At 33.6% G+C, this 22104-nt stretch overlaps 1 protein-coding gene across 1 annotated transcript in view; it reads left to right on the top strand.

The window, feature by feature from the left end:
• The window catches only part of LOC135219682 (2-oxoglutarate dehydrogenase-like, mitochondrial), a 446325-nt gene that overhangs the window by 161602 nt on the left and 262619 nt on the right, over nt 1-22104 (top strand).

Here is a 22104-nt window from a genome sequence, read left to right as displayed (position 1 = left end):
GTTAGTAGCCTTTTATTCCGAATAAGATCATGAAATGATATGCCTTAGTATAAATTTTCATGGTTTCCTTTGTAGCTTGCTTTGTGGATATGAGGCACTTGGAATCTTTGTGTTTGTCTTGTGTTACTTTTGATACAGTTTTGAGATAAAAGTTTAAAAAAAGATATTGAAGGTTTTGTAATTGTTTTGTTCTATCATAGAGTTGACTTGTTGTTTTGCTCTTCTTTGTCTGAGGTTAACGTACTAGTTGTAGGAAGTTTATTATTGTCAGAAATTTGATTTTCACCTGTTAACGTGGTGTAATGAAGCATGAAGATCCATATTTATTACTGCACAGAAATAGCTTGGCTAGAATTTCTTGCTTTTGCTTACCAGATTCAAAATTAGTAACTTTTTTGCATGTCACTCATATGCAGTTTGGTGTGAAGTTCAGTTCATGAGCATTTTTGTTTGACATTTCACATTGCTGCATTTTTTGCACCTAATTGTGTTGACTTGGAAAAGTTAAAACCAACATGAGTGAAACTGTTGACTTGAGAAAACTTTAAATGGTCACCTTGTATTCAAGTGATGAACCATTTACAAAAATAATTCTCTCAGGGTATTTTTACTTCCCCATATCATTATGTTAATGTACATAGGCATTCATACTGTTTTGAGATAATCAGACTGATGTTTAAAACACTTTTGCGTTTGTTCGATGACGTGAATATTTTGTTTCCTAGGCTACTTAAAAAAGTATCGCTTAGACAGCAGACAGTTTAGGTTTTAGTTTCTGGAGGCAGTTGATAACAGATTGGGCATGAGTCTTTGACTTTCTACCCTTTTATGTAGGAAATCAGACCCAAAAGCTTGATAAAGATCTGTATTTTTGAAAATTTTAGATTTCATGAATTTACAAAGTTCAGTATTTTTGCAAATTAAATATAGTACCTATTGTACTAGAATTTAACATGGCTTGTGTAAAAAACAAAGCTCTTAGTTTACCTAGAATGTTGCTCACTGCAGAACAGGTTGCTCAGGAGTAGTATAGTACTTTGCAGCTTCCCTATTTAGTATCTCAGAGCCAAGTGGAAGCCCTTCTTGTAAATATTGTGAAATGTTATCGCAATTCTTGTCTCACAGCAGATTCCATGGCAGTAATGATGCTCTCCAACTTTTGTTTTTTCCTCATCGTTCATTATACTAAGTTAGTACAGTGTATAGTCACCAGTTAGTCTAGAGCTAACAAGTCACATAATAAGAGAGAAATGGAAATGAAAAAGTAATACTACTAGAAAAAATGGCAGAAAATAAGGGAAATGATTGGAGTTGCCACCACAGGAATATTTGCTTATTTGCAGTGTAAATGCTGCTTGTATACTTAGTTTATGAATTAAAATATACAATTATTTAAAAATTATAAAGTGTCCATAATGAAACGGAAATGATAGAAAATTTGCAGAAACAAAAAAGGATTGTACTCACACCAAATTGTCAATTACACTAGAGCATTTTTATACATATCATTTGCAACAAGTACACAATTATTTAAGCAAATCATAAAGATAAAGCACATTAATATGAGGGAAATGAAATAGAAAGAAAAAATCAACAAAATCAAATGATTCAACACTCCAGGTGGTTGTGATACTTGTCTGGTATATTTTATGGGTGAGATCATCATGAAGTCTTTTGGCTAGGTCACTGTTTGCATCTGGCTGATGTTGGGCTTTTGGTGGTTTCCATGCTGTGGGTTTTGACTGTTCTCTTTATGTACATACATCTTTAAGGGGGAACTAACTTGAGGGTTTAAATCTTTTTTTTATTGACCTATGTGAACTGGTTTTAGCTTAATAACAATTCTGTAACCCTTTTGTTTTTGCCACTAAAAAAAAACCTATTCCCTTATATAGATTGCTATGCATGAATGAATTTGTCTTACAAAGGCCCTATAATGTTTTTTGAACAAATACGTGACTTCTGAAAAAATAAACATTGGTTTTACAAAATTAGATCCTGTCTGATGTAAAAATACACAATTTGGACAGGGTTAGGCCTATTGTGTGTGAATGATTGTAATTTAGATATATTGCATTGACCCAGTGCAAATCACATAGTAAACTTAGTTTGTTAGAGTGGTTGTGAGAAATCCCCCATAACTACAAAATTACTGAGAGTTTTGATAGGTACTTCATATTCACGTTGCCATACATATAATGACTAAAGGAAGAACTTCAAAATTTTTTGGTTTTTCTGGTTATGTTGTTGGGCAGCTTCCTTAAAGTGACTAGGGGCAAGTAGAAATTAGAAATTTTCTGTGCAACATTGATTCTCTACAATCCTATTAACCCTTAAACGCAGAGCCGGTATTTCTGAAAGTGTCTCCCGTATGTCGGCAGCGTTTGCGAGTGAGCGCCGAAGCAGAAAAAAAGTTTTTTAAAAAAATCACAGCACGCTCAATTTTCAAGATTAAGAGTTCATTTTTGGCTCCTTTTTTTGTCATTGCCTGAAGTTTAGTATGCAACTATCAGAAATGAAAAAAATATCATCATATATAAATATTGGAATACTATATGACAGCGTGAAAAAATTTCATATATAATTTTGTACAAATCACGCTGTGAGCAAAACGGTTAAAGCTAATGAGTTAATTATTTTTTCGTTGTATTGTACTCTAAATTGCGATGATTTTGGTATATAACAAATTGTAAAACTATCAAAGCAACATAGAAGAAATATTATCACAATATGATTTATGAATTCGTAACGCGTGGACGTAAAAAAAAGTTATTTTCAAAAATTCACCATAAATCGAAATATTGTGCTACAGGCTTCCTGTTTGTTGCAAAATGAAGGTAATTAATTGAATATTACTAGACTGTAAGTGTTGTGCTTACAATTGCAGTTTTTTAGCATTTCAGTCGAGTTAAAGTTGACCGAAGGTCGAATTTTTTCTATTGTTATTTATATGAAAATATTTAAAAATCGATAAAAGCTACATTCATGGGTTATTTTTTGTTGTATTCTACATGAAATTGTGCACATTTTTATATGTAAAACTTTATGTAACGGCTAATATAAAACGGTGCAAACATTACGACAAACTGATGAAAATATTTCTGATTTTTTCGGAAGAGTTACCACTCGGACGTAAGGAAAAAGTTTTTTCATAAATTCACCATAAATCAAAATATTGTGCTAGAGATTTCCAATTTGTTGCAAAATAAATGTAAATAATTGAATATTACTAGAATGTAAGAGTTTTAGCTTACAATTGCGTCTTTTTACCATTTCGGTCGAGTCAAAGTTGACCGAAGGTTGCAATTATGGCACTTATCGTTATTTATATGAAAATATTTCAAAACTGATAAAAGCTATAACCATGAGTTGTTTATTGTGGTATTCTACATGAAATTGCTCACATTTTCATATATAAAACTTCATGTAACGGCTATTATAAAACGGTGCAAACATTACGACAGTCGGATGAAAAAATTTATGATTTTTTTTTTTTGGAAGAGTTACTACGCAGACGTAAGGAAAAAGTTTTTTCATAAATTCACCATATATCAAAATTTTGTGCTAGAGACTTCCAATTTGTTGCAAAATAAAGGTAAATGATTGAATATTACTAGAATGTAATACTTTTAACTTACAATTGCGTTTTCAACCATTTTGGTCGAGTCAAAGTTGACCAAAGGTTGAAACTTTGGCACTTGTCGTTATTTATATGAAAATATTTCAAAATCGATAAAAGCTACAACCATGGGTTGTTTTTTGTTGTATTCTACATGAAATTGTGCACATTTTTTATAAAACTTTATGTAACGGCTAATATAAAACGGTGCAAACATTACGACAATTGGATGAAAAATTTCTGATTTTTTTCGGAAGAGTTACTGTGCGGACGTAAGGAAAAAGTTTTTTTTTCATAAATTCACCATAAATCTAAATATTGTGCTAGAGACTTCCACTTTGTTGCAAAATGAAGGTAAATGATTGAGTATTACTAGTGTAAGAGTTTTAGCTTACAATTGCATTTTTCGACCATTTCATTCGTGTCAAAGTTGATCGAAGGTTGATATTTTGGCACTTATAGTTATTTATATAAAAATATTTCAAAATTGATAAAAGCTACAGCCATGGGTTGTTTTTTGTTGTATTCTACATGAAATTGTGCACATTTTCATATATAAAACTTTATGTAACGCCTAATATAAAATGGTGCAAAGATTACGACAATCTGACTAAAATATTTGTTTTTTTTTGGCAGTTATTGTGCCGATGTAGGAAAAGGTTTTTTTTAAAAATTCACCATAAATCAAAATATTGTGCTAGAGACTTTCAATTTGTTGCTAAATAAAGGTAATTGATGGAGTATTACTAGAATGTAATAGTTTCAACTTACAATTGCGTTTTCAACCATTTCGGTCGAGTCAAAGTTGACCAAAGGTTGAAATTTTGGTACTTATCGTTATTTATATGAAAATATTTCAAAACTGATAAAAGCTATAACCATGAGTTGTTTATTGTTGTATTCTACATGAAATTGCGCACATTTGCTTATATAAAACTTTATCTAATGGCTATTGTAAAACGGTGCAAACATTACGACAATCGGATGAAAAAATTTATGATTTTTTCGGAAGAGTTACCGCACGGATGTAAGGAAAAAGGTTTTTTCATAAATTCACCATAAATCGAAATATTGTGCTAGAGACTTTCAATTTGTTGCAAAATGAAGGTAAATGATTGAATATTACTAGAATGTAAGAGTTTTAGCTTGCAATTGCGTTTTTCGACCATTTAGGTCGAGTCAAATTTTGACTGAAGGGTGATATTTTGGCACTCATTGTTATTTATATGAAAATATTTCAAAACTGATGAAAGCTACAACCATGGGTTGTTTCTAGTTGTATTTTACATGAAATTGTGCACATTTCCTATATAAATCTCTATGTAACCTCTAATATAAAATGGTGCAAACATTACGACAATCGGACGAAAAAATTTCTGATTTTTTCAGAAGAGTTACTGCGCAGACATAAGGAAAAAGTTTTTTTTTTTCATAAATTCACCATAAATCAAAATATTGTGCTAGAGACTTCCAATTTGTTGTAAAATGAAGGTAAATGATTGAATATTTATAGAATATAAGTGTTTTAGCTTACAATTGCGTTTTTCGACCATTTCGGTCGAGTCAAAATTGACTGAAGTTTGAAATTTTGGCACTTATTGTGATTTTTATGAAAATATTTCAAAATTGATGAAAGCTACTACCATGGGTTGATTTTTGTTGTATTCTACATGAAATTGCACACATTTTCATATATAAAACTCTATGTAACGGCTAATATAAAATGGAGCAAAAATTATATCAAAGGGACGAGATGTGTCGCTTATGCTTTTTAGTGCGAGAAGAAAGAAATTCGCGCTTGCACGCCTGGGTAACGATTGTAAACAAAACAACAGCTTGATCCGTGAACTCTCGGCATCCCTCATGGTGCGTGATTCAAAAGTGTTAGCCAAGTAGGCCTATAACTATTTTCCCGCGAATTTTTAAAATACTTTTACGTCGATGTTTCATATGTCAATTTGGCACCCAACAGAGAATTTTTGTCTTTGTTAAATACGTCCAATAGGCGTTTAAGGGTTAATGTCTCATCTATTGTCCTCAACTAAATTCTTGATTCAGCCGAACCTTGATTTTTCACCTAGGATTTTATTCAAGTTCGAGTGGAATTTGTTTGATGTGAGTAAAATGATGGTGGTGACGATGATGATTATAATGAAAATAATCAGTGCAGTCATACATATGTATACTAGAAATAAATCTGTAACCGACTTTGGTATTAAACCCAGAATAAAAAAAAAAGCTATTGCAATACCAACTGGCTTACACAAGTCATAAAAAAGGTTATAACCTGAGTGCTAATGTACCCAAGGCATTACTTGGACAGGTTACACAACTTGCATATCAGTGAGTTTTAACCAGCCTTATTGGTGGGTCAAGAAGTTGGGTAAAATTCACAGGTATGCAGGTTCTTCTATGGCTTATGTTGGTCAGTTGATAGTGCTCTTGCTTTTCATTCAAGAACCTAGGGTTGATCCTGATATGAGTTAGAACTTCAATAAGATAATAAGAGTGTTATAATAATAATAATAATGATTTATTATTATTAATAATATTATTATTAATTGTGCAAGAACAGTTCAAAGAGTATGTGTGGCAAAGCTCTACTTTCGAAGAAGAAAAAATGGCAGAGGAATGCAAAATGTAAAGAACTGCATCAGTGTCAAGAAACGAATGTTTGAGCAGTACCTTGAGCACAGTGAAAAGGAGTTATTGACAGATAGGTTGGTATGAAAAATCCTTGTTTCAAAGGAGAGCCTAACTAGTAGAAGGAAAGGATGATGAATCAAGGAAAAGAGAAATTTAAAACAAACAGATGCATGTCTAGCACCACAGGCAGACTGAGGGTGGGGCTGAAGACTGTGAAGGCTTATTGATGGCAGTCCAAGACTAAGCATACATATGGGTACAAATAAAATAATGGCCAAATATCGACATCATTCAAGTATGACAAATGTGAACTGAATACGCACAGGGACTATCAATCACGATGTGAGTTGATGCCTGGCGTAACCTCAGAATGAATATAAGAGAAGGCATGATGACATGAAGATCTGCAAGGGAAATGGCTTAGTATGTAGAGAGAAGTGGTACAACTGCCCTCCCCCCCAAAAAAAAGAAAAAAAAAATGCTGGGAATTGAAAAAACAGGATTTTCTGGAGTTGTGATTTAAGGACTGACCATGTGATGTAGGTTTGAATACCTGAACTTGTCCTCTAAATAAAGAAACACAGAAATTATCTTTGATAAATGTAAGCATACCCTGAGGCACAAGTTATGGGCAAAAGCAGAGAAAACATAAAAATTTACCAATTTCTAAGGATGGAATTACATAGATTGTGGCTAGGTGTAGTAGTATTCCCTATCATCCTGGTAGCACTGGTTATAATCCCAGAGTACCTCAGATGGAACCTGGAGAGGATGTGATTCACAGACCATGACTCGGATTTACTCCAGAAAATTGCAATGCTGGGCTGCAGAAAATTGCAATGCTGGGCTGGCCCCACCAGGATAATTTGGAGTGTTGGAATCATAAGAAAACAGGGTGATTAAGTCAGATCCCAGGAGGCAGGTCGTAGCTTGAATCCAGACTCAGAAACACCAACCTAGAAAGGTTGTGAGAAGGAACATAATAATAACAATCATATACAGTACATAAACAGAAATATCTCCAAGCTTGAGAAGACTACTACTGTACGATGTGATTAAGATGTGAAACAAATTAAGAAATTGTGTAAGTGGTTTAAAAGGTGATAAATTGTTTTTTTGGTTAATTGGTTACCAAGAGTTGCCTACCTTCACATTGCCAGGCATTGTCCCTTTTGATAAGGTAACTTAATTCTCTGTGGGCTAGTATTATGATGTACATGTTTTTGGATATTAATGTGTTGTAATATCTGTAGGGTGCTGAATGGCCCCCATAGCCCCAGTTCTTGACCTTACCATCAAAATTTTGTGCATTCATTCATAAGGTACTGTGTGTGATTGCCTTAATCCTAACTTTGTAGTTAGCATCACAGGGAAGTTTGTGAAACCTCATCTCTCTCAACTAAGTCAAAAGAGGCCTACACTTGGAGAAAAAGGAAACATTCTGTTGACAGATTCTGTTGTATGTTGTACCTTTTCCAGACATGGCTCTCTTAGCAAATTTATCACCTGAAGGCTATAAATTCCTTGTAAGTTTAGAGTATCAGGAATATGGTGTATGGAAGATATCCTCCTGTGCATTTGTGGTTGGGACTTTCTAATTGTCAAGTCTGGTCTTGAACATTTATACCTTATACTTGACAAATTGATTTTTCTCATTTTGCACATCTTGGTGACACGTACACACAATTTCTAGATTTTCCCCCAAGAAAGTTTAGCTGGAAAAATCTAGGTTTTCAGTCAAAATTGTCTCTAACCCACATTATCTAAGGTATCCAAACAATTTTGGAACTTGAGTGCATTGATATTCACTCTTCATGTACTCTCACTTGTAAGAACGCTGAAAAAGTATTTTCTGTTCCTGAACCTTCCGATATGGTAAAATGAGAGTGATTCCAAATTGCTGAGCTAGTGACGTTTCATTCACTGTTGTCATAATTTTTAGATACTGAATGTGCACAACTGAATATTATCCAGTCACCTCCGCACAAAAAAGATTTTCATACAGTGTGACAAGACAAATTGAAGTAATGGACCATTTATAATAGAAAGTTCGAAACTTTCTGCAATGGTACAGGGAGAGAGAAAACTTTTCAGTGCTGTGAACTTCAATAATTATGAAATTTTTCTCATTGTTGGAAGAAATAAAGAATCTATGCAAATCTTGTGGGCCAACGATATGCGAGTCAAGTATAACTCATTGGCCTGGGTAAATTACCTCAAGATAATACAAATGTATAGGTAATAAGGAAGATGGTGGCAGTATTAGTCATGAAAGGTTGCAGATTGGTGTCATGAGAAGAATAAATGTCATTCTTCTCAAAGATATGATAGATTTGAGATTGTCAGTTAACCACTTAAGTGGAATTTAATCTCTCAAGGTGAGAGATCTTATGGCAGAACTGTATGAACCTTCAAAACAGGCCTACTTTAAAGAACCTTTCCCTTAAAACATGCTAGTGCTGACATAGGTCATTCTTTTCAAACACCTAAGAGAGATCTGAGGTTGTCAGTTTCGAATTTACATCTAGCCTTTGGTTGATTCAGAATCTGAAACTAAGGAATTAGATGGCATAGCCTCCTCCCTCGCAAGAAGAGTATTAGGACCCGAGAGACGGGTGTTACATTCAACATGACATCATCCTGTTCAACTCCTGATACTTCCAACGACAAATCGATGGAAGAAAAGAAAGGCGACAGGTACAAATGCAGCAGGGAGAGCTTTCCCAGGAAAGGGAGAAGCCGTATTGTCCAGTCGAAGGACAAGTAGAAGCTCTGTGATGTTCCCTCTTCTTGTAAAACATCCTTCAATGTGACTTAGGCCAGGAATGACATTCCAGGCAGTGATTAGTAATGATACAATAATTAGCTTGGCACCTACTGCAAGTTGTATGAGGATCTGTGATCGTAGAAGCCAAAAATCTGGAGCACGTGAATCCCTGAACACCCAGGCACGTGTTGATGAGGCCGTGAAGACTCGGAGGGCTTCATTACAAAACCCAAATACGCACACAACAAACACACTGAAAAAGAAAGGAAACACTGGCACAAATCAACCGGCTTGGAAGGAGAGTAAAAGCATAAGCATCTACTCTCCAAGGCGGTTGAAGAAAGACTGACATGTCACAGAGTGAGGTGCGTGGTTGCTGACCAGTTCCCACCTTTTAACTGGTTTCCAGTGGGTGCACTGAGATTTATCCTTTTTGTTAAGACTCAGGTTTGTTTGTTATGAAAAATACAAACTGATTAAAAATTTGTCATTTTTGTGGTATCGGTGAGCCATATGGATTTTATCTGAAGTACTGTGATTGTAAGAGGATAAATTTCAGTATGACTTCAGTACTCCAAGTTCCATGGCTAAGAATCAGATGGATAGACCAGAGGATACCACAGCACAATTTGCATTTCCATCTTTGTGTTGCAGTTGAGCAGACAACCCAAAGAATGTCCTTCAGTCAATATCCTTAGAGAATGGGATTATACCTTTTACAGGTAATAAAGTCCATTTAGTTTAGTTCAGTTACTTTATCCTTATCAAGATTTTTATTTACCACAATTAGCAGGGAAAGCAAGGAAGTTTGGTGGGTATTGAAGGAACCATAAAGAAACTTGTTAAGGGGATCGGCCGGTTTCCGACTTTTTTAACAACAGGTTGTTGATATATAGGGGCTTTGGTAAAGGATATTGTGTGGAACTTCTGGGGAAAAAATTTTTGTTCAGTGACCTTAGGTTTTGTGACACCAGAGCATTTTTCGGCCAAAAATGGCCATTTTCAAAATGCATCTCCTCCTTTGCTTTTTGGTTTTAAGGGATGAGATTTGAACCACGTATAAAACGCACATGGACCTTCAATATAAAGCTGGGGATTTTTTATTTTTCAATTATTTTTCGAGATATGAATTTTTTTTTTTTTTGTATGAAATTTTCCCAGAAAAATTACCGGAAAAAAATTGCCAAAAATCAGAAACTCAAAATATTAAAAATCCCCGGCTTTTTTTTAATCTACCATGTTTCCCCATAGTATATATGAAATTTCATTTAGATTGGTCCAATACTAAGGGAGGAGATACATTTTGAAGGTGAAAAACCTATGTTTTGAGAAACGGGCCTTCAAAGTTTTAGGTACATAAAAAAAGGTAAAAGACTGTGTTACCATTAATTTTATGGTTTTAGTTTTTATTTTTGAGAATTAATGCAAAATTATTATGAATAGGAATATTAATTAATTGATTATCTTTGTGCTCCAGCAAACTTAGCCTTGTGTGCTCTGTTCCAAATTTTTTCATGAAAACTTTCATTCGCGTTTTGTGTAAGACCGCGAACGCAGCATTCAAGCAATTCTTTCTCAGACAGTGCTTCATACACAGCCTTTATTTTCCTTTCACTCTCAGCATCTAAATTGATAACTTGAAGATCTCTTGAACTCTATTTTCTCTCTTTCTTTACCCATTGCTATGCTGCGCTGAAAATAGCACCAAGAATCTTCCCCTTTTGGACAAAGTCCATGACGTTGATTTTCTTTGGAACTGAATATATGGTTGAATGATGCCATTATATCCTTCTTCATATCAATCCATGATTTACCAATATTACGGTAGATTGCCCTGGCATAATAATTAGTCATTATGCTAATGTTTGTATCCGACAATTTATTCTTTCCACTTAGAGCACTAAATTTTCTTCTTTTTCCAGTTCTTGTTACTCTCTTCTTTTTCATCTTCTCTTAGTCTCTTCATTCTGTTAGTCATTATTTTCTTTACATGGTTGATGCATTTTACTTTCGCCACTTTTAAATTTTCATACGGTCCATTTCCACCGTTCATTGCTAAAACACTATTACAAGCGCTGGAATCTCCGTCTCTAACAAAGGTGGTGTAGTGGAATCCCAAATCTTGCGACCTTGAAAACATCCTTATGGCGCCTTCTGTTTCCATCCCTCCTGATGTACCTTCATAGTTTATATTACAATCTTCATCATGAAGGGTTCTCCACACGTTGAAATCATCTTCTGTTATTTTCATTTCTTTTAGTTCAGTCGTTTTAGCGGCACATGCTTTGCAAACTTTGTTCATCACTTCACAGTCTATCACATATCCTGTGCACACTTCTATTATGGCTCCCACACGTACATTAGAAACATGGCCTCTTTTCATCCATGTCCCATCATAGGATACATAAATATTGAGTATTCCATTTTCATCAGGCACAATTCCAATATATTTCCTGTAGTATGTTCTTATATTTTCAAAGATTTTCTCTTGTTTCATCTGAAAATATGTATCCATTTTATCATAAAGATATCTAAGATGTCGTGAGTACTTGCTATTTCCCATTGGTTTTATACCAAGCGTTCCTTGTAATCTCTTCAGTCTTGCGAATCCATAATCTTCCAACAAAGAATGATAGATTACTGCCACATTGGTTTTGTAAATTGGAGCCTTCCTTCCTTCTGTAGAAATCGGTGGGCATTTTGCAGGTTCTGAAATAATTTTCCCTCTGCATTTAGGACATATCTTTTTTACTAGTGTCTCAAATCCATCCCTTACCAAATGGATCCTCGGAATTACTTTGCATCCACAATTCGGTATTCATGATTCAAGTAATTTTTCAAGTCTTGCTTCACTTATTATCATTTTATTTTCACTATCGTTGATAATATCAGCCTCCGATCTACTGCTTTCTTCTTCTAAAATATCTTTGCCCTTTAGCAGTGATGAACGAATAAAGAGACGATTAGGGGTGGATGTGGTTGGTCTCTGGTCAGCAGAGATCATAGCGTGCGCCATTTGCTGCGCGGCCTCTCTCTCTCTCGTCGTTGCTTCATTCCCCTCTATGGCACTAGTTTCTTGGATTCTCTGTTCTATCCAATTGGCTTTTCCGCATTGTAGAGGCATGAAGTGAAGTCCTGGACCTTTTAAGCATGGTGAAAAACTAAAAACACCGCAGAAAACACAGAGTTCAGTCAAGGCTAGCAAGAGTGAAAAAATGCGACCTTATAACGTGCAAGTTTTATAGGCAACTGTTGGCCAGTGGCCACGCGCTGAGCCTCATGACTCATGATGCGTGCTTTGTCTTGTCTAGGAATAACTAAGAAGGTACCAATTAGGCTATTATTGACATTATATATTTCATTTCAAAGGAAGTTTTCGTAACATATATCACAAAAACTATACCAGACTAAATCATTTGCGCTACTGGTGTTTTGTGGGTATAAAGTTATTGTTACATTTCAGGCCATAACTAGAAAAGTAAAACGAATTTTAGCATAATACTTCGTGGACACATTCTTGAATGCTCTACAAAGCCATAGAATTTTTTTCAGCAAATCGAATATGTTTCATATTTTTGGGGTTTTTTAGGCAGCCGATCCCCTTAAAGGTAACACTTGCCAGTTTGACTTCATGCTGGGAAATTCACCATAGGTTATCTATTTACTGAGGCAGTTGCAGAAGCATTATCAAAACAAACATTGAAATGTTCATTTTATAGGAAGTGGGTATAGACCATTGAACACATGTGGATACTATAGCATATTACAAGATTTATGATGAAGATAGTAGGAGGCATGTCAAAATCTAATGTATCGTAATTATGTAATTTTTAGTGACTATTCAGCTCTGAGCCCCTTTCAGTTAATCATGAAACAGATAAAGTTTCCATTATGGAGTACAGAAAAGAAGATCCCTTGGAACTATTGTCTGTAGGTGACCTGTTGCTGAAAAGAGCATCAAAAGAAATAATCTTAGAAATATCCAAAATAAGGAAACTTGTAATTGTGAAACAAAGATTAACAAAATATTGTAAACAAAATCTGGGTTAAGGTGACTGAAGGATAAGGTGTCATCTGACAAGAAGGAATTCAGAAACTTGTGGGGATAATATAGGACTGAATGCAATGTTACAATACTGGATGTGACAGATGGCCTTATGTGAGATCCTATTGATTGAAAAAATTAAATGCACTAATTAGCTTTTATGTTAATCAGATTTCCTTGATTGAAAAAATTAAATGTACTAATTAGTTTTTATGTTAATCATGCATGAAAAGTGTTAGTGAAGAGATGGAGGAAGAAAATTATGATAGGTGGGAGACCATAGTGAAGGTAAAGCGTTTGATGTAGTGGCTTATCAGACCAGAACTGACAGGGTAGCAATAGTTTTAATTAAAGTTAGAGTTTAACCAAACAAAAACTTTCAGTTTTCTTCTGAAGATGGAAAAAGAAACCCACGAGATTACTGATTATAACTTCTTTACTTGTAAGTATTTACATAGTGATTTATATAACACTCAAGCACTTTCATACCATATCTGTGGCCCTTTCTCAAGAGATGTGTAGGTGGTCAGACTGGGTTAAGGCCCAGAAGTCTTCTGGAACTAATTCTAGTTGAGTTGTCATTTAGGTGATGACTGTCCTGGTTTCCTTTCTCTTGAGAGTTGTTAATCCCCTCTTGTCGTTTTGATGTCTTGAGCTGATGGTCAATGGGGTTAACCCTTGTGGTGAGTGAGTGGTTACCATAGGTCTGTTGGGCAGAAAACCTAATCTTCAGGTCAGAAGAGTCAATCTTAGCTTCCTTTAATATTAAAGCTCGATCCCCCCTACAATATCTACATTACTGTCTTCATCTTCCAATTTATTTTTACATACTTTGTTTTTTACGTTGTTATCAAAGGTATACACACAGATTTATATGCACTTTCTTTCATTTTTGGAATAATTTGTTTCATTTTAGACATAAAAGGGAGGGCAAATATTTTCTTGTTTTCTTTATTGCCTTGTACCGCGTTCAATTTCCTTCTCTGTAAAAACCTCCTAGCTTTGTTGAGTGCCCTTTTACTGAACCATTCTGGGTATGTTAATGCATCAAAGCTTTTATCAATGTAATTGATTCTTTATCTATCATACAAGGGGGACATGTTCTCATTGCCCTAAGAAATAAACATCTAGAACTCCTATTTTCATATCATGACTGTGAAAAGAGATGAAATGAATATTTGAGTTTGTGTATGTGGGCTTTTTGTATGTGCTGATTTCATATCCTGTTTCTTTCCTTTCTATCTGTATGTCTAAAAATGGCAGTTGGTTGTTGTTACTTTTCTCTAAAGTGAATTGGATATTTTTATGAATAACTTCAACCAGAATGTGAAAAAATAATATATATTATATATATATATAATATATATATATATATATATGTATATGTATTTATATGTGTGTGTGTGTGTGTGTGTGTGTGTGTGTGTGTGTGTGTGTGTGTATATATCAATATCGTCCACAGGAGAAAAGAGAATAAAAGACTCTAGTAGCTCGATAATTTCGCCTTCCACCAGGCCTCTTCAAGAACTTTATTTTAACTAAACAGAATGAGCATTACAAGAATTCATAAACTTTCCCACTGGGAAAAAAAAATAAAATTATCATAATTGTCAAAGTAAAAATTAGGTTGTTTAAATCATAAGCAAATTGACAAACCAGCAATTCAAACAGGTTTGAATTCAACGATTTGGTGATAGTCATTTAAAACTTTCCTCTGAATTTGTACTGTTGGGAAACAATATGAAGGAATAAAGGGTCCAATTTATATATGCCCTGACTTATATTAAAGTTATTTTGTTTGCTAAAACATATGCAAGCTGCTTCTAACAAATTTCTTGCAATCATATCTTTTTCTTTGAATAATGTCTCTGTTTTGTTCCAAAGGATAGGACAGCCACAATTTTGTACATGTAAGTTCACAGCACTGTTTGGAGAATTTGTTCTTACACAATATCGATGCTGGGAAATTCTCTTATCGATATCTTATCCTGTTTGTCCCAGGTAGAATTTGCCACATTCACAAGGTATTTTGTAAACCACGCCTTCTTCTTGTTTGGGGCTGTTGCAAATAACTACTGTGCTGGAGTAAGAAAATACTACTTTAAAGTTTAATAATCTGATAAACAATATCACTGAATGAAGGGTGGAATGGGAGAACCAAAGTACTACTCCTATCGTATTCCTTTTTGGTGGTGGTTCTATAATAAGTTTGTTTAGCTAAGAATAAACATTCCTCTATTTCCCTGATCGAAAAGTTGTTTTTCATGCCAATTCTCGTGATAATACTAATCTCCTCGTCTAAATATTCAGGGCTAACTAGTCTAAGTGCTCTTAAAAAGTGACATCTCAAAGCCATGTACTTCACGTTGCGTGTATGGGTCGATTTTGCATTGATCATTAGGTTGTTGTTTGTAGCTTTTCTGTGAATTTTGAATTTAAGGCCATTATCTGTTCTTATTATTTTAGTATCTAAAAAATTAATAGAGTTATTTGCTTCTTTTTCCATGGTGAATTTTATTGATGGTACTAAGGAATTAAGATCAGAGAGAAATTCATCAGTGTCGTGGTTTACATTCCAAACAGTAAAAGTGTCATCCACGTATCTAACCCAATAAACATCATCTGGTAATATGCTGTTGGCAATACGAGTTTCATAGAATTCCATGTATATGTTAGACAACACAGGAGACAAACAGTTGCCCATTTGCATTCCAAATTTCTGCTTATAATAGCTATTATTAAAAACAAAACATGTATCTATTACACAAAGTCTAATTAATTTCAAAATGTCTGAAACAGGTATAGTAAAAACATATTTATTTAGTTCCATATTTAAAAATTCAAGCAGATCTAAAACTGGTACACAGGTTAATAAACTTTGTACATCAAAACTAATCATGTGACAATTTTGGTTAATTTGTACATTTTGAACACTACATTAACAAATTCAACAGAATTAGAAATATGGGAGTTAGATATAGTTCCTACAATTGGTTTTAACAAATTTACGAGAAACTTATAAAGAAGGTATTGTACACTTCCTATTGTGCTGATGATGGGTCGCATGGGGTAACCATCTTTGTGGGTCTTTACTGTTCCGTATAAGTAAGGTAGTTTAGCATTGGAATGCTTGAACTTGCTGATGAGGTGTTGGTTATTTCCAAGAATATTCCTGAGGTTCCTGTGAAAATATGCGTTGACTCTTTCTACGGGATTGGTAGTTAGTTTTTCGTAGGTGTCTTGGTCGTTCAATAGGTTGTTCATTTTCTCCACATAAGTATGCTTGTCTAAGATGACTATGGTGTTCGCCTTATCTGCTCTGGTAATATGCAGTTCGTTATCTCCTTTGACATTTTTCAGTGCTGTATTCAACCGTTTTGGAAAAAAGCAGCAATCAACATGTTTCATATAAGCACTATACACTATTCCCTTGGCTAAAATTAGTCTGTCGTTGTTTTCGTGTTGGTGATTATGCTTTTCCTTTTCTTCAAAGGTCTTCAGTATTTTAAGTATGTCTGGTTTCTTTGAAGGATTATTAAATTTCATTCCTAATTCGAGTGCTGTTTTCTCATTGTTGGAGAGGGTTTTAGATGAAAGATTAAGTACATTATTGCTTTGTCCGTAATTATTCCATGGGGAACATGAAATAAGGTTTGATAATTTTCTGGTGTGGAGATTTCTTACCTTCTGTATTTCCCTCCTTAGGTGATTATATGCCCAAGTAAAAATATTATGTACAAAGTTTTGTGGTACGCTTCTTAGCAATTCAGTTTTAATGCGATTGGTTTTTCTGAAACATTGCCTGGTTTCTATTTTAGCGTTATCAATGTGTAATTTCAGTATTTCATTTTCCAAATTTCCAAAACTGTTTCCATTTAAATTTCGGTGGCACTTTGTAACTAGAGAATTCAGGACAACGCATTCTTCGCGGCAACTTCTTAAAAACTTGAACTGCATTTTCTTCCTGTGAGCACATAGTAAAGATTTCTTGTAGTTAAGCACTAACTGACGTAATTCAGGGTGAAGATTAAGGAAGCTTTGGAAGACTGAAAGTACGCGTGGACATCTTCTATAGATATAATCTTCATAACACGAAGATGAGATATGTCAATATCGTCCACAGGAGAAAAGAGAATAAAAGACTCTAGTAGCTCGATAATTTCGCCTTCCACCAGGCCTCTTCAAGAGCTTTATTTTAACTAAACAGAATGAGCATTACAAGAATTCATAAACACTTTCCCACTGGGAAAAAAAATAAAATTATCATAATTGTCAAAGTAAAAATTAGGTTGTTTAAATCATAAGCAAATTGTCAAACCAGCAATTCAAACAGGTTAAAAGAGAGAACTATTCAACGATTTGGTGAATGGTCATTTAAACTTTCCTCTGAATTTGTACTGTTGGGAAACAATATGAAGGAATAAAGGGTCCAATTTATATATGCCCTGACTTATATTAAAGTTATTTTGTTTGATAAAACATATGCAAGCTGCTTCTAACAAATTTCTTGCAATCATATCTTTTTCTTTGAATAATGGCTCTGTTTTGTTCCAAAGGATAGGACAGCCACAATTTTGTACATGTAAGTTCACAGCACTGTTTGGAGAATTTGTTCTTACACAATATCGATACTGGGAAATTCTCTTATCGATATCTTTTCCTGTTTGTCCCAGGTAGAATTTGCCACATTCACAAGGTATTTTGTAAACCACGCCTTCTTCTTGTTTGGGGCTGTTGCAAATAACTACTGTGTTGGAGTAGGAAAATACTACTTTAAAGTTTAATAATCTCAAAGGATAAACAATATCACTGAATGAAGGGTGGAATGGGAGAACCAAAGTACTACTCCTATCGTATTCCTTTTTGGTGGTTGTTCTATAATAAGTTTGTTTAGCTAAGAATAAATATTCCTCTATTTCCCTGATCGAAAATTTGTTTTTCATGCCAATTCTCGTGATAATACTAATCTCCTCGTCTAAATATTCAGGGCTAACTAGTCTAAGTGCTCTTAAAAAGCGACATCTCAAAGCCATGTACTTCACGTTGCATGTATGGGTCGATTTTGCATTAATAGAGTTATTTGCTTCTTTTTCCATGGTGAATTTTATTGATGGTACTAAGGAATTAAGATCAGAGAGAAATTCATCAGCATATTACCAGATGATGTTTATTGGGTTAGATACGTGGATGACACTTTTACTGTTTGGAATGTAAACCACGACACTGATGAATTTCTCTCTGATCTTAATTCCTTAGTACCATCAATAAAATTCACCATGGAAAAAGAAGCAAATAACTATTAATTTTTTAGATACTAAAATAATAAGAACAGATAATGGCCTTAAATTCAAAATTCACAGAAAAGCTACAAACAACAACCTAATGATCAATGCAAAATCGACCCATACACGCAACGTGAAGTACATGGCTTTGAGATGTCACTTTTTAAGAGCACTTAGACTAGTTAGCCCTGAATATTTAGACGAGGAGATTAGTATTATCACGAGAATTGGCATGAAAAACAACTTTTCGATCAGGGAAATAGAGGAATGTTTATTCTTAGCTAAACAAACTTATTATAGAAACAACCACCAAAAGGAATACGATATGGAGTAAAAATTACTTTGGTTCCCCCATTCCACCCTTCATTCAGTGATATTGTTTATCCTTTGAGATTATTAAACTTTAAAGTAGTATTTTCTTACTCCCAGTAGTTATTTGCAACAGCCCCAAACAAGAAGAAGGCGTGGTTTACAAAATACCTTGTGAATGTGGCAAATTCTACCTGGGACAAACAGGATAAGATATCGATAAGAGAATTTCCCAGCATCGATATTGTGTAAGAACAAATTCTCCAAACAGTGCTGTGAACTTACATGTACAAAATTGTGGCTGTCCTATCCTTTGGAACAAAACAGAGACATTATTCAAAGAAAAAGAAAAAGATATGATTGCAAAAAGAAATTTGTTAGAAGCAGCTTGCATATGTTTTATCAAACAAAATAACTTTAATATAAGTCAGGGCATATATAATTGGACCCTTTATTCCTTCATATTGTTCCCCAACAGTACAAATTCAGAGGAAAGTTTAAATGACCATTCACCAAATCGTTGAATAGTTCTCTCTTTTAACCTGTTTGAATTGCTGGTTTGACAATTTGCTTATGATTTAAACAACCTAATTTTTACTTTGACAATTATGATAATTTTATTTTTTTTTCCCAGTGGGAAAGTGTTTATGAATTCTTGTAATGCTCATTCTGTTTAGTTAAAATAAAGCTCTTGAAGAGGCCTGGTGGAAGGCGAAATTATCGAGCTACTAGAGTCTTTTATTCTCTTTTCTCCTGTGGACGATATTGACATATATATATATATATCTATATATGTATATATATATATATATATATATATATATATATATATATATATAATATATAATATATATTATATAGATATAGATCTAAGATATAGATTATAGGATGATTGATATAGATATAGATATAGATTAAGATATAATATATAGATATAGATATAGGAATATGATATAATTAGAATAGATATAATTATATATATAATATTATATATATCTATATATATAGTATATATATATAATATATATTATATATATATTATAATATATATATATATACACACACACACAGACACAAACACACATATATATATATATACACACACACACACACACACACACACACACTATATATATATATATACTATATATATATATTCACATTCTGGTTTTAAGAAGTTTATTCATAAAAATATCCAATTCACTTTAGAGAAAAGTAACAATAACCAACTGCCATTTTTAGACATACAGATAGAAAGGAAAGAAACAGGATATATATATATCTATATATATATATATATATATATAAATATATATATATGATATAGATATATATATATATATATATATCTATATCATATATATATATATATATCTATAATATATATATGATATATATATAATATATTTTTAGAGATATATATTTTGGTATATATATATCTATATATATATATATATAGATATCTATATATATATATTTTTATATATTGTATATATATTTATATATATACTATATTTTCTATATATATCTCTATATATATATATATAAATATAATATATATATATATATATATATATATATATAATATATATATATATATATATGGCAACCCCAAAATACACAAGGGTGGCTGGCCACTACGCCCTATTGTTTCTAGTGGGAAATTACCTTACGAAAACTTAGCTGTGTTTAGCTGGAGAACTAGGAATGTACTTAGGTATATTTTTAGAATCACATTTTAAACATTCTGTAGATTTCATAGAGAAAGTTAAAAACAAGAATATAAAGGGACACGGTTAGTTTTGATGTAGTAACTTTTTTCACCAATGTCCCCTAGATAAAGTATTAGAATTTCTTCAGACTAAACATAATGAGGGAATTTTCAAAACAAACATAGAAATAGGTGTCTTATTTCACGTTTTAGGGGCCCTCGTTATCACTAATACTCGCTAACATCCTTATGGAATATTTCAAGACCAACCTAGTTCCTAATATTAATGTGCCTAACATAAAATTCAAAGGTGGGTGGAGATATGTACGTATATGATATGTTTGCCTTTCTGCAAGGTGATGAAAGTGAAATAAAAACTAGACCAGCTCAATAGGTTTGATAGCATCCAATTCACTTTAGAGAAAAGTAACAGTAATAAACTGGCCTTTTGAAACATACAGATAGAAAGGAACAAAACAGGATATGAATTCAACACATAGAAAACCCACATACACAAACACATACATTCATTTCTTCTCTTTTCACAGTCATGATATAAAAATAGGTCTTCTAGCAGGTTTATTTCTTAGGGCAATGAGAATGTGTGACCCTTCTAAGATAGATAAAGATAAATTTCATAGATAAAAGCTTTGATGCATTAGCATACACAGAATGGTTCAGAAAAAGGGCACTCAACAGACCTAGCATGATTTTTTACAGCAGAAATGTAGGGTACACAGAAGAAAACAAGAAAATAGTTACCCTCCCTGTTATGCCTAAAATGAAACAAATAACTTAAAAAATGAAAGAAAGTAGATATAAATCTGTGTATACCTTTGGTAATGCTGAAAAAATAAACTGGAAATAGATGATGTAAAGGGGGGATTGATAATTAATTGCAGCAATTGTGGAGACAAATATGTGGGTGAAACAGGTAAGAGGAATAAGGACTAGAATCCATGAACGTGGAAGGGCAGTACAGCTGAACTCGCAGTGGAGTGCCATAACTAGGCATTGCTCATGCATTGTTGGGAAAAGGACCATAGGATGGATTTTAAAAACAGTAGGCTTATATACAAAAGCAATTACGTCAGTAATAGAAGGGACTAGGAAGGGGCACTCGCCAGAGAGATTAATGGGATAGAAGGAAATAAAGGTTTCACCTCAGAAGATCCCATAAGCTGAGCTTTAATATTAAAAGAAGCTAAGATTGACCCTTCTGACCTGGCGATTAGGTTTCTGCCCAACAGACTGATGGTGACAACTTACTCACCTCAAGGGTTAATCCCATTGACCATCAGCTCAGGATATCAGAATGACGAGAAGGGATCAACAACTCTCAAGAGATTGGAAACCAGGACAGCCATCACATAATGACTGGGCCACAGATAGGGCATGAAAGTACTCGAGTGTTACGTAAATTTACTAAGTAAATACTTACAATAAACTAATTAAAAGTTTGTTAGATTAGCAGACTCCTGACCCCAACCTCTTTTATTTTTTTTTTTATTTTTTTTTTTATTTTATTCTGGGCTGGTGATCCAATATGTTTCAAAGGTATCAAATGCTTATCCTCCACAAAGGTGTTCTCCCTTCACAAAAATCTCCCTCTGTCTCTTAAATAAGAATAGCTCTACAGTTAGCAGGGCAAGAAGTTACTATGAATATGTAAGACCATTACCTCTGTATACATTGGAGACATGAATGTTTAGAAATCTGAAATAA

The sequence above is a fragment of the Macrobrachium nipponense genome, chromosome 1 (genome assembly GCF_015104395.2).
Source record: "Macrobrachium nipponense isolate FS-2020 chromosome 1, ASM1510439v2, whole genome shotgun sequence".
In the NCBI taxonomy this organism is placed as follows: domain Eukaryota; kingdom Metazoa; phylum Arthropoda; class Malacostraca; order Decapoda; family Palaemonidae; genus Macrobrachium; species Macrobrachium nipponense.
This window is presented reverse-complemented; position numbering and strand designations above follow the sequence as displayed.